Here is a 15,429-nt window from a genome sequence, read left to right as displayed (position 1 = left end):
CAGATTTTTCACCTAGTCGGCTCGGGGATTAGAACCAGCGACCTTTCGGTTACTGGCACAACGCTCTTACCCACTAAGCTACCTGCCGAAAAAGCTATATTTGAGGCCTCTTGAGGTTCAGAGACCTCAAATATAGGACTGCTCTTTCTTTTGAAAATGTATCATCATAGCCAAACACATCACTAGAATCCATGTAACAAGGATTTAAAAAATGGTGATTAGTGAGAGAAAAAAACTTTCAAAGACACAACCCGCCCCCATGCTCTTCTTTCATCCCTACATGGTGATAGAACAGTGTAGGGAATAATTTCAATGTTCCTGTTGTGTTGATGTGAACATGCATGGAGGTGGATAAAGACAGAAGGCCAAAAGGAAGCGGGGGAAAGTCTCTATTCGAAAACACAGAGCGACGCCTTCCCTCCTCCTCAGAGTCTATGGCATGTCGACACCAGGGCGAAATAAACACAGCAGCACAAATCTGTGTGCATCTCCGGAGCAGATGGTGCAGACCCGCCAGGCAAGATGAAATGTGGTGCTGTTGACAAAGGGGATTTGGGCTTATCTTTTTGTGGATGTGAGGGTTCTCGGTTTCATCAGGGAAGATGACTGACAAACAAAATAAGACACTCCAATATATTTTTGCCCGGTGGGCCGCATCTCCCTCGCTCGCTTAGTTGGAACAGAGGAAGATAGAGTCTCTCTCATCAAAGCAATCATTGACTTTGCACTTACTGCTATTTTAATGTAATTAGGTGGTAATAACACGGAGTTAAGCAGTGAAAAGCGCCCCAGGCGCTGTGAGTATCCTAACCATTGTTTTTGGGAATCTTTTACGCTGCCAGAGAGATTCACTGAGGCAGAAGTGTCTCACAGTCCCAGGTTCAGTTCAGAGAACATTAGTGTAAACACCCAGTACTGTTTATCGATTCAAAAGAAGCTTGACTTTACACAAACACAAAGCTAAGCACTGAATACATTAGTTAGTTAGAGCCAGGGCACCTCAGGTCCATCTATCTGTGTATACTGTAGCAGCTAAACAGCCAGCGAACACAGTGTTGTTGAAATGTGGCAAGTTCGACAAATGTTCAAGTTGAGCTTTGACACTGTGAGACATTGGTTCAGTGTTAGTACACAGGAGAGTAGGTTATTATGGCATTCGTCCCAAATGGCACTCTGTTCCCTATGGGCCCAGTCAAAAGTAGTGCACTATATAGGGAATAGGATGGTATTTCAGACGCAGATATGTCTGTCCCTACACAGTGCACAGTGGCGATTTTAGCATGTAAATCTTGATGGGGAAAACTTGTAGATGCATGCCAGCAAAGCCACTACACAAAACAACACAAGACTAAACAATACATGAATTGCACTATAACGGTGACAGACGGTGCCTACAAACTGTTAGGGCCTGCATAAAGCTGTCCCAACAGCAGAGCTTTCTTTTCAGCACCATGGAGTGAATCCTTACCACCGCTACACCTGGCTATCAGCGGAGCCTTGTCTGGCATTGAAACAGTTTATTCAGCCTCATTTACTGCCTTTTAACAAAACATAGCTGATATGGCTGACTTGCTTGAACAAATGTGTTTTATACTGATAATTGACATGTACAAACTATGGCATAAGGGAACGACAAGCGGATAATCCGTAATTTTGATTGAGACTTTAATCAGCGAGCTAGGACGGACGTAGGGGTGCCAGTATGAAAAATGTATGCACTCACTAACTGTAAATCGCTCTGGATAAGAGCGTCTGCTAAATGACTAAAATGTAAATGTAGTCAATATAACTATTTTTTCAGCACCTTTGAAATGTACAGAACATGGGCCGTTCTTACAGTGTTCTCGCTGTACACCAAGTCAGAACCGTAGGATAAATAAATGGGGCATATAAGCAGACAATGAAAGCTCTTACAATATTCAATGATTACATTTCTCTGAAACAAGCTATAGGCTACATGTGCACCACCAAGTCAGAGAACAGTAGGCTAAATTATGAGGGGGAAAGGGACCAAATGATTAGGGTGAGGCACATGGGCTACTAACAGCTTACTACACAACATACACTTAGTATTACTTTCTTAGCTACAGTATACATATCTCCCTGGCATATTACGTCCTTTATGCAGCAGCATACAATACATTTTTGTACTTACCTTTTGTACTCACTTGAACAGGAAGGTGGCACAGTGGTCCTTCTTATGGGCAAAGTTTGTCATCAAAGTCTGACATTCTCTGGATTTATGGTGCTTTCAAGACAACTGGGAACTCGGAAAAAAACAAGGTTGAATCATGACGTCAGTGATCTTCAGGTCAGAGCTCTAGAAAGAGGCCCGAGTTCCCGACTTGGAATTTCGAGATGGATGACCGTTCAAAACGTATTTTTCCAGTCGGAGCTTGTTGTTCCCTGTTGTCTTGAACTCACTGAAGTCTGAGGTTTCCCAGTTCCGAGTTTCCAGTTGTTTTGAACGTGGCAGAAGTCGTGCTGGATTGACAGCATGGCCAATGTTTTCAAACTTTTCTGGCCCATGGCATGTGAATGTTTATCCTTTTAAGCTTGGAAAAGAGACTACACACCCACTCCACTGAATAGCAGGCTAGTGATTGATTTGTAAAGCTTGCAGTCAGCCACTGATTCCTTCCAAACCACTAATTGTTGAATTTGCTATTTCCAACTTGTTGTGTAATGTTTATGTCCAATAGCCGATGAGTACCGATACTCTTCATATGACAAGGATTGAAAAGGATTTGCCAGTAGATTGTCGACTTGATTCATGATGATGACTGCTTGTCTAATTTGCTAGGTAAGATTTTGAAAGTATGATGTTGACATGATCAGTCCAATCAAAGCTACGGTAGATATAATGTGATTTAATGTGATTTTATCTGTGGCCAATGACCTTGAGCCTTCTTGGATGGGCTCTTCTAATGTAAATCTATGGCAGCATCCAAGGTTTTGAATTTTCGAGCTCTTCTCATAGATTTTGCGGTGACGTAGTGTCCCCATTAGTGCCAGAACACTGAGCCAAGGCGCAACTAGAGAACATTACCAACCCCTATGCTCCGTATTTTCCGCTGGCTGCCCCACCACCACAGAAAGCACTGAGCTAGGCTGAAACACCTGCATTTTGGAGCTGCCTTACTCAAAAAAGCGACCATGTTTGTATGTGGCTTTTTTAACTGAATTATTATTATTATTATTATTATTACATTGTTTGCAAACTGATATGTGACACGTATTAATGCCAAAATAACATGCAAACAGGCTCTGCCCCACCTGTCCTGAATGACGGGTCGCCCCTATGGGCCCGGTCAAAAGTAGTGCACTATATAGGGAATAGGACGGTATTTCAGACGCACCTATGTCTATGAGTTCAGAACATGTCTGACACCACAGCGATTTCATAATAGCTGTTTACATCCTAATACATGGATCTCACCGTCCTACTTGCGTTTTCTCTAACTAACAAGCAATTGTTAAACAGTATTCTCATTAATCAAATAGCTCAAACTGTTTTAGTTTCAGTTCTGCCTCCAGATGGAATCCTTCAAGACTTCACAATCAGATTCTGTGGAGATTAATTTGTTCCATTATTAACTGTTTATTCAGGATGTGTACTCTGTCATTAAACAGTCCTCGGATCACCAGTAGTGTGGGAGGGGAGGAGAGAGCGTTAAACTCAGGTAATCCCTCCCTCCAATAGACCCAGCCAGGAGAGGCCTGAACACTGAACACTTCATAAAGAACCATGCTCATAAGGTTCTAAATGGAACCATTAAAAAAGGTTCTACATAGCACCAAAAAAGGGTTATGCTATGGTTACAACAGAATGGTTATGGAGAATGGTTCTAAAAGAACCTTTCCCAATCTGAAAGGTTCTTCGTAGATCTTTTTGAAGAACCATACAGTTTATTTTATTCTGGTCAGCCATAGTACTGTATATTGTGTTAATTGACAAGTTGGATCAAGTGAGCTATGTCTTGAACAGATGGGGTCCTTGATAAGAGAATTTAGAATCACTGACTGATTTGGTAAACTATTCTCAATTAACACAGCCAAAAAAGTATCTTATCACAGCCAAAAACTTGACTCAGATACCATCACTAGCCATAGTTGTATTACAGTTTTAATCGTACAACACGACACATGAGATAAACTGGAAGGACACTCTCACTCACGGTTGCACAAAAGAGTTGTGCGCAAACCACACCCAAAATATTGTAATGAAACGCCTCCTCTATAATTATCACTTAAAGAGCAAAGAACCTTTTTGTGAACTGTAAAGAACCATTGAAGAGCTCAAAGGGTTATTTGAGTCATTATGGTTCCACATAAAACCATCACCTTTCCCAAAGAACCCCTGAGGAACGCTAATTTTTGTGTGTGTACTGCTAGCCCGCCCATTCTATCATGGTGACACTGTTCATCAGAGGACAGTGGCATCAATGAGATAGTGATTAGAACAGGGTGTCTTCAGCTCTTGCTTTGGCCAGGGAGGAGATTACATATTGGGAAAACCTTCAACGAAATAGATAGTTTAGCAATATCAATCTAGAAATGGCCAACACAGTCAGATGGAATTCCTACAACAATCAATATCCACGTAAGCTGAACAAAATTCTTAAGTATAGTTTTTTTATTTCTCATATAAACTTATTGAATATATCTGTTCACTAAATGCTTCTCTAATATCACACCAGTTTGCTCTATGTAGAGGGCTACTAGTCGTTCCCAGAGTTATAGAGGGTTGGCACCTCTCTAAGATCTGATACAATAGGACTAGATCCCATTTGCCCCCACCCCTCTGGAGTGACTTTGATAAATGACCAATACTTAACTTATCCATATACGGTGTCTTCAGAAAGTATTCATACCCCTTGACTTATTCCACATTTAGTTGTGTTACAGCCTGAATTCAAAATGGATAAAAAATGTATATACAGTATATTCACCCATTTACACACAATACCCCATAATGACAAAGTGAAAACATGTTTTTAGAAATGTTTGCAAATGTATTGAACATGAAATACAGAAATATCTCATTTACGTAAGTATACATCAGAGTCAATACTTTGTAAAGTACCTTTGGCAGCGATTACAGCTGTGAGTCTTCCTGGATAAGTCTCTAAGAGCTTTCCACACCTAGATTGTGCAACATTTGCCCATGATTCATTTCAAAATTCTTCAAGCTCTTTCAAATTGGTTGTTGGTCATTTTCAGGTCTTGCCATAGATTTTAAAGTAGATTTAAGTCAAAACTGTAACACGGCCACTCAGGAACATTCACTGTCTTCTTGTTAAGCAACTCCAGTGTAGATTTGGCCTTGTGTTTTAGATTATTGTCCTGCAGAAAGGTGAAATTATCTCCCAGTGTCTGGTGGAAAGCAGACTGAACCAGGTTTTCCTCTAGGATTTTGGCTCTGCTTAGCTCCATTCTGTTTCTTTTTTTTATCCTGAAAAACTCCCCAGTCCTTAACGATTACAAGCATACCCATAACATGATGGGTGGCGCAGTAGTCACTAGAGATCCTGGTTCGAATCCAGGCTCTGTCGTAGCCGGCCGCGACCGGGAGACCCATGGTGCGGTGCACAATTGGCCCAGCGTCGTCCAGGGTAGGGAGGGAATGGCCGGCAGGGATGTAGCTCAGTTGGTAGAGCATGGTGTTTGCAACGCCAGGGTTGTGGGTTCGATTCCCACGGGGTGGCCAGTATGAAAAATAAAAAATAATGCATGCACTCACTAACTGTAAGTTGCTCTGGATAAGAGCGTCTGCTAAATGACGTAAATGTAATGATGCAGCACCCACTATGCTTGAAAATATGGAGAGTGGTACTCCGTAATGTGTTGTATTGGATTTGCCCCAAACATAACTCTTTGTATTAAGGACAAAAAGTTAATTGCTTTGCCACATTTATTGCATATTTTTTTTTTTTGCCTTGTTGCAAACAGGATGCATGTTTTGAAATATTTTATTCTCTACAGGCGTCCTTCTTTTCACTCTGTCAATTACATTAGTATTGTGGAGTAACTACAATGTTGTTGATCCATCCTCAGTTTTCTCTTAACACAGCCATTAAATTCTGTAACTGTCTTAAATTCACCATGGTGAAATCCCTGAGCGGTTTCCTTCCTGTCTGGCGACTGAGCTAGGAAGGACACCTGTATCTTTGTAGCGACTGGGTGTATTGATACACCATCCAGTGTAATTAATAACTTCCCCGTGCTCAAAGGGATATTCAATGTTTGCTTTTTTTTTTAAACAATCTACCAATTGGTGCCCTACATTGTGAGGCATTGGAAAACCTCCTTGGTCTTTGTGGTTGAACCTGTGTTTGAAATTCACTGCTCAACTGAGAGACCTTACAGATAATTGTATGGGGTACAGAGATGAGGTAGTCATAAAAAATAATAATGTTAACCCCTGTACAGAGCTCCTTGGTCTTCATGGTGCCGCTTGCTTGGTGGTGCCCCTTGCTTAGTGGTGTTGCAGACTCTGGGGCCTTTCAGAACAGGTGTATATATACTGAGATCATGTGACACTTAGATTACACACAGGTGGACTTTATTTAACTAATTATGTGACTTCTGAAGGTAATTGGTTGCACCCAATCTTATTTAGGGGCTTCATAGCAAAGGTGGTGAATACATATGCACGCACCACTTTTTCGTTATTTATTTTTTAGAATTTTTTGAAACAAGTTATTTTTTTCATTTTACTTCACTGATATGGACTATTTTGTGTATGTCCATTACATGAAATCCAAATAAAAATCAAGTTTAATTCCAGGTTGTAAGGCAACAAAATAGGAAAAATGCCAAGGGGGGTGAATACTTTCGCAAGCCACTGTAAGTCCAAGCCCCTTTAAATATCCCCCCAAAATATAAAAATAATATTTGATAAAATATTGAATTTGGCCTTTACTACTGTAACCCACAGAAACGCATTGAATAAAACATTCATAAATGGCATAAATGTGTTTTATTGTTCCTGGAGGCTGTTGCCATAAGGTACAGTACCTGTTTTGTCAAAAGATACACATATTTAACCCCTTTTCTGGGTAGGCACAAAACTACCTCCATAATTCCATACATTTCTTACAACCGGTACTGGTTACCTTCAGATGAGTCCAGTGACATTTGTGGGGGTTGTAGAGCAAAATGTAGAACACCATCATGTTCGCGAGAGTCTCTCCTTTCCATAGTAGTTTGTAGGCCAAACAGTTTGGACGATACAGACGTTTTCGTGAGAAGACCGATTTTCGGGATGTCTCATGGTCTGACAAACACCGCTGTAGCTCGGCCACCTTCCAACACAGATGCAGAATGCCGCCATAGGCGGATGCTGTGGATTGAGACGCAGCCCATGCAAAAAAACATATACTGTATCGCTAGCTTAAACTGATGGATTTTGATGGGAATTTTCGCACTGGTGCGTCAATCAACTCAAGGGGTTTTAAACACTATCATTGCACATAACTTATGTGACTTTCATACCACTCAGGAAGGAGACGTGTTCTGTCTCTTAGAGATGAATGTACTTTGGTGCGAAAAGTGCAAATCAATCCCAGAACAACAGCAAAGGACCCTGTGAAGATGCTGGAGGAAGCAGGTACAAAAATATTTAAATTTTTACTTACATTTTAGTCATTTAGCAGACGCTCTTATCCAGAGTGACTTACAGTTAGTGAGTTCATACATTACTTATTATATACATATATTTTTTCATACTGGCCGCCCGCGGGAATCGAACCCACAACCCAGGTGTTGCAAACGCCATGCTCTACCAACTGAGCTACATCCCTGCCGGCCATTCCCTCCCCTACCGTGGACGATGCTGGGCCAATTGTGCGCTGCCCCATGGGTGTCCCGGTCGCAGCCGGCTACGACAGAGCCTGGATAATATAAAATATCTATATCCACAGTAAAACGAGTACTATATCAACATAACCTGAAAGGCTGCTCAGCAAGGAAGAAGCCGCTGCTCCAAAACCGCCATAAAAAAGCCAGACTACGATTTGCAACTGCACATGGGGACAAAGATCGTACTTTTTGGAGAAATGTCCACTGGTCTGATGAAACAAAAATAGAACTGTTTGACCAAAATTGCCATTGTTATGTTTGGAGGAAAAAGGGGATAACTTGCAAGCCGAAGAACACCATCCCAACCGTGAAGCACGGGGGTGGCAGCATCATGCTGTGGGGGTGCTTTGCTGCAAGAGGGACTGGTGCACTTCACAAAATAGATGGCATCATGAGGAAGGAAAATTATGTGGATATATTGAAGCAACATCTCAAGACATCAGTCAGAAAATTAAAGCTTGGTCGCAAATGGGTCTTCCAAATGAACAATGACCCCAAGCATACTTCCAAAGTTGTGGCAAAATGGCTTAAGGACAACAAAGTCAAGGTATTGGAGTGGCCATCACAAAGCCCTGACCTCAATCCTATAGAAAATGTGTGGGTAGAACTGAAAAAGCGAGGAGAACTACAAACCTGACTCAGTTACACCAGCTCTGTCCGGAGGAATGGGCCAAAATTCACCCAACTTATTGTGGGAAGCTTGTGGAAGGCTACCCGAAACGTTTGACCCAAGTTAGACAATTTAAAGGCAATGCTACCAAATACTAATTGAGTGTATGTAAACTTCTGACCCACTGGGAATGTGATGAAAGAAATAAAAGCTGAAATAAATCATTCTCTCTACTATTATTCTGACATTTCACATTCTTAAAATAAAGTGGTGATCCTAACTGACCCAAGACAGGGAATTTTTATTAGGATTAAATGTCAGGAATTGTGAAAAACAGAAGATAGCCCTATTTGGTAAAATATCAAGTACATATTATAGTAAGAACAGCTCAAATAAGCAAAGAGAATCGACAGTCCATCATTACTTTAAGACATGAAGGTCCGTCAATCCGGAAAATTTCAAGAACTTTGAAGTGCAGTCGCGAAAACAATCAAGCGCTATGATGAAATTGGCTCTCATGAGGACCGCCACAGGAATGAGCTCCTGAGTGGCGCAGTGGTCTAAGGCACTGCATCGCAGTGCTAACTGTGCCACTAGAGATCCTGGTTCGAATCCAGGCTCTGTCGCAGCCGGCCGCGACCGGGAGACTCATGGGCGGTGCACAATTGGCCCAGCGTCGTCCAGGGTAGGGGAGGGAATGGCCGGCAGGGATGTAGCTCAGTTGATAGAGCATGGCGTTTGCAACGCCAGGGTTGTGGGTTTGATTCCCACGGGGGGCCAGTATAAAAAAAAATAAAAAAAAATGTATTCACTAACTGTAAGTCGCTCTGGATAAGAGCGTCTGCTAAATGACTAAAATGTAATGTAAAATGAATGGAAGACCCAAGGATACCTCTGCTGCAGAGGATAAGTTCATTAGAGTTACCAGCCTCAGAAATTGCAGCCCAAATAAATGCTTCACAGAGTTCAAGTAACAGACACAGCTCAACATCAACTGTTCAGAGGGGACTGTGTGAAGCAGGCCTTCATGGTCGAATTGCTGCAAAGAAACCAGTACTAAAGGACACCAATAAGAAGAAGAGACCTGCTTGGGCCAAGAAACACAAGCAATGGACATTAGACCTGTGGAAATGTGTTCTTTGGTCTGAAGTCCAAATTGGATCATTTTGGTTCCAACCGCCGTGGCTTTGTGAGATGTGGTGTGGATGAACGGATGATCTACACATGTGTAATTTCCAACGTACAGCATGGAGGAGGAGGTGTTATGGTGTGGGGGTGCTTTGCTGGTGACACTGTCTGTGATTTCTTTAGAATTCAAGCCACACTTAACCAGCATGAGTACCACAGCATTCTGCAGCGATACGCCATCCCGTCTGGTTTGGACTTAGTGGGACTATCATTTGTTTTTCAACAGGACAATGACCCAACACACCTCCAGGCTGTATAAGGGCTATTTTACCAAGAAGGAGAGTGATGGAGTGCTGCATCAGATGACCTGGCCTCCACAATCACCCAACCTCAACCGAATTGAGATGGTTTGGGGTTAGTTGGACCACAGGGTGAAGGAAAAGCAGCCAACAAGTGCTCAGCATATGTGGGAACTCCTTCAAGACTGTTGGAAAAGCATTCCAGGTGAAGCTGGTTGAGAGAATGCCAAGAGTGTGCAAAGCTTTCATCAAGACAAAGGGTGGCTACTTTGAAGAATCTCAAATATAAAATACATTTTGGTTACCACATGATTCGATATGTGTTATTTAATAGTTTTGATGTCTTCACTATTGTTCTACAATGTAAAAAATAGTAAAAAATAGTCCATTAAAAAAATTGGAGGCCCCTTAGTGTTGTTGAGCAAAAATTCTAGCAAAATGTATAGCACATAGAATTAAAAAGGTATTGTCGGATATTATTCATTCTAATCAGACAGGTCTGTTACATGGAAGATACATTGGAGATAATATAAGGCAAGTATTGGAAACAATAGAACACTATGGAAAATCTGGGAAACCAGGCCTGCTATTCATAGCAGACTTCGAAAAGGCCTTTGATAAAGTACGACTGGGGTTTATATATAAATGCCTGGAGCATTTAAATTTTGGAGAATCTCTTATAAAATGGGTGAGAATCATGTATAGGAACCCTAGGTGTAAAATTGTAAATAATGGCTGTTTTTCAGAAAGTTTTAAACTGTCAAGAGGAGTGAAACAAGGTTGTCCACTATCGGCATATCTATTTATTGTCAAGATGTTAGCTATTCAAATCAGATCCAACAATAATATCAGGGGATTAGAAATCCAGGGCTTAAAAACAAAGGTGTCATTGTACGCTGATGATTCATGTTTTCTTTTAAATCCAAAACTAGAATCCCTCCACAGCCTCATAGAGGATCTAGATATATTTTCTAACCTCTTTGGATTACAACCAAATTATGACAAATGTACTATATTAGTTATTGGATCACTAAAAAATATAAATTTTACATTACCATGTAGTTTACCAATACAATGGTCTGATGGTGATGTGGATATACTCGGAAAACATATCCTAAAAGAAATAAATGATCTCACTTCAATAAATTTTAATAGAAAGTTAGCAAAAATAGAAAAGATCTTGCTACCATGGAAAGGTAAATACAGTGGGGAGAACAAGTATTTGATACACTGCCGATTTTGAAGGTTTTCCTACTTACAAAGCATGTAGAGGTCTGTCATTTTTATCATAGGTACACTTCAACTGTGAGAGACGGAATCTAAAACAAAAATCCAGAAAATCACATTGTATGATTTTTAAGTAATTAATTTGCATTTTATTGCATGACATAAGTATTTGATACATCAGAAAAGCAGAACTTTGGTTCTGAAATATTTGGTACAGAAACCTTTGTTTGCAATTACAGAGATCATACGTTTCCTGTAGGTCTTGACCAGGTTTGCACACACTGCAGCAGGGATGTTGGCCTAGTCCTCCATACAGACCTTCTCCAGATCCTTCAGGTTTCGGGGCTGTCGCTGGGCAATACGGACTTTCAGCTCCCTCCAAAGATTTTCTATTGGGTTCAGGTCTGGAGACTGGCTAGGCCACTCCAGGACCTTGAGATGCATCTTACGGAGCCACTCCTTAGTTGCCCTGGCTGTGGGTTTCGGGTCGTTGTCATGCTGGAAGACCCAGCCACGACCCATCTTCAATGCTCTTACTGAGGGAAGGAGGTTGTTGGCCAAGATCTCGTGATACATGGCCCCATCCATCCTCCCCTCAATACGGTGCAGTCGTCCTGTCCCCTTTGCAGAAAAGCATCCCCAAAGAATGATGTTTCCACCTCCATGCTTCACGGTTGGGATGGTGTTCTTGGGGTTGTACTTATCCTTCTTCTTCCTGCAAACACGGCGAGTGGAGTTTAGACCAAAAAGCTATTTTTTTGTCTCATCAAACCACATGACCTTCTCCCATTCCTCATCTGGATCATCCAGATGGTCATTGGCAAACTTCAGATGGGCCTGGACATGCGCTGGCTTGAGCAGGGGGACCTTGCGTGCGCTGCAGGATTTTAATCCATGACGGCGTAGTGTGTTACTAATGGTTTTCTTTGAGACTGTGGTCCCAGCTCTCTTCAGGTCATTGACCAGGTCCTGCCGTGTAGTTCTGGGCTGATCCCTCACATTCCTCATGATCATTGATGCCCCACGAGATGAGATCTTGCATGGAGTCCCAGACCGAGGGTGATTGACCGTCATCTTGAACTTCTTCCATTTTCTAATAATTGCGCCAACAGTTGTTGCCTTCTCACCAAGCTGCTTGCCTATTGTCCTGTAGCCCATCCCAGCCTTGTGCAGGTCTACAATTTTATCCCTGATGTCCTTACACAGCTCTCTGGTCTTGGCTATTGTGGAGAGGTTGGAGTCTGTTGGATTGAATGTGTGGACAGGTGTCTTTTATACAGGTAACGAGTTCAAACAGGTGCAGTTAATACAGGTAATGAGTGGAGAACAGGAGGGCTTCTTAAAGAAAAACTAACAGGTCTGTGAGAGCCAGAATTCATACTGGTTGGTAGATGATCAAATACTTATGTCATGCAATAAAATACAAATTAATTACTTAAAAATCATACAATGTGATTTTCTGGATTTTTGTTTTAGATTCTGTCTCTCAGTGTTGAAGTGTACATATGATAAAAATGACAGACCTCTACATGCTTTGTAAGTAGGAAAACCTGCAAAATCGGCAGTGTATCAAATACTTGTTCTCCCCACTGTGCCTGTCAATTTATGGAAAAATCACCCTGATTAACTCTTTAGTATTATCCCAGTTTACCTATTTGCTTATGGTCTTGCCTACGCCTAGCGAACAGTTTTTTAAATTATATGAGAAAAAAACATTCCATTTTATTTGGAACGGCAAGCCAGACAAAATTAAGCGGGCCTATTTATATGATGAATATGAATTCGGAGGACAGAAATTATTAAATATTAAAGCGTTAGACCTATCACTAAAAGCTTCAGTCATACAAAAGTTATACTTAAATCCGAACTGGTTCTCTAGCAAATTAGTAAGATTGTCTCACCAAGTGTTCAAGAATGGCCTTTTTCCCTTTATTCAGATTACAACCTCTAACTTTCAGTTATTTGAAAAGGAAATAATCTCCCAAATATCACTATTTCTAAAACAAGCCATAGAAAGTTGGTTGCAATTTCAATTTAATCCTCCAGAAACGACAGAACAAATATTGTGGTTAAACTGAAATATACTAATTGACAAAAAAATGATTTTTTTGACAAAATGTTGAAAAAAGGTCTAATCTTCGTAAATGATATCATCGGTAGGACTGGTGGAGTTATGTTGCACATGCAGCTAACAAAAACATATGGAAATGTCTGCTCTACTCAAAATTACAACCAAATAATTGCAGCCTTACCGCAAAAATGGAAGAGGAAAGTGGAAGGGGGAGAAAGTAAGGAACTTGTCTGTCGGCCTTGCATTAAAGAACATAATTGGTTAAGGAAAACTGTGATAAATGAAAAAGGTATACCAGTTTCATTTAAGCACCAAAGGATTGACAGCCATCCCATATAGATTGCAAAATAGTTGGAAAGAGTTTTTTGACGTACCGATCTCATGGCATAGTGTTTATGAACTGATACGCAAAACGACACCGGATTCAAAACTTAGAATCTTTCAATTTAAATTATTATGTAAAATTCTTGCTACCAATAGAATGTTATTTATATGGGGGATACAATCTTCCCAGCTCTGCAGATTTTGCTGCGAAGAGACAGAATCATTAGATCATTTGTTTTGGTACTGTCCATTTGTAGCTTGTTTTTGGACACAGGTCCAGGAATGGCTAAAGGATTGCAATATTTACCTGGAGCTAACCTTGCAGATAGCGTTACTGGGTCATCTGAAAAGTCATAGTCAATCGATCAATAATATAATAATACTTTTAGCAAAAATGTTTATTTTCAATTCACAATCTGTAGAAACAATGAGAATAGAAAGGTTCAGAACTTTTGTAAAACATCACAGTACAGTTGAAAAATATATGGCAAATAGAAATCCTATATGGATGGTGTTAAGAGATTAATGGGAGGTGTTGAATGGAGTTGAAGGATGGGACTAATAACAACTAACAACAAATAATAACAAGATAACTAATAATGTAAGCATAATGTGTCCATAATAAGTATAAGAGCGTCTGCTAAATGATGTAAATGTAATGTAAATGTGAGTATATAGGTTGTAGGTTGGGAGCTTTTGTGAAAGAGCACAGTTAGAAAGATATGGCATATAGAAGCAAACCGGATGGACATCATGAAAATGAGGTTGAGAGTAGAAGTTCAGGAGAAAAAACAAACAAAATAAAATGTAGATAGTAAGTATAAGCTGGAAGTAGAGGCCTAAGCATTGTTGTTCACTAGTTTACTCCAAGTAGGGAAAGGGTGGTGGGGTTGGAAAGTAATAAAGGGGAATATATATATTTTTTAAAGGATATGTATGTATGTATGTATGTATGTGTGTACAGTGGGGAGAACAAGTATTTGATACACTGCCGATTTTGCAGGTTTTCCTACTTACAAAGCATGTAGAGGTCTGTAATCCAGAAAATCACATTGTATGATATTTAAGTAATTAATTTGCATTTTATTGCATGACATAAGTATTTGATACATCAGAAAAGCAGAACTTAATATTTGGTACAAAAACCTTTATTTGTAATTACAGAGATCATACGTTTCCTGTAGGTCTTGACCAGGTTTGCATACACTGCAGCAGGGATTTTGGCCCACTCCTCCATACAGACCTTCTCCAGATCCTTCAGGTTTCGGTTCGGGGCTCTCCAAGGATGTCAGGGACAAGATTGTAGACCTACACAAGGCTGGAATGGGCTACAAGACCATCGCCAAGCAGCTTGGTGAGAAGGTGACAACAGTTGGTGCGATTATTCGCAAATGGAAGAAACACAAAAGCACTGTCAATCTCCCTTGGCCTGGGGCTCCATGCAAGATCTCACCTCGTGGAGTTGCAATGATCATGAGAACGGTGAGGAATCAGCACAGAACTACACGGGAGGATCTTGTCAATGAGCTCAAGGCAGCTGGGACCATAGTCACCAAGAAAACAATTGGTAACACCCTACGCCGTGAAGGACTGAAATCCTGCAGCTTCCGCAAGGTCCCCCTGCTCAAGAAAGCACATATACAGGGCCGTCTGAAGTTCGCCAATGAACATCTGAATGATTCAGAGGAGAACTGGGTGAAAGTTTTGTGGTCAGATGAGACCAAAATCGAGCTCTTTGGCATCAACTCAACTCGCCGTGTTTGGAGGAGGAGGAATGCTGCCTATGACCCCAAGAACACCTTCCCCACCGTCAAACATGGAGGTGGAAACATTATGCTTTGGGGGTGTTTTTCTGTTAAGGGGACAGGACAACTTCACCGCATCAAAGGGACGATGGACGGGGCCAT

Source organism: Coregonus clupeaformis, chromosome 25 (genome assembly GCF_020615455.1).
Source record: "Coregonus clupeaformis isolate EN_2021a chromosome 25, ASM2061545v1, whole genome shotgun sequence".
Taxonomy (NCBI): Eukaryota; Metazoa; Chordata; class Actinopteri; order Salmoniformes; family Salmonidae; genus Coregonus; species Coregonus clupeaformis.
This window is presented reverse-complemented; position numbering follows the sequence as displayed.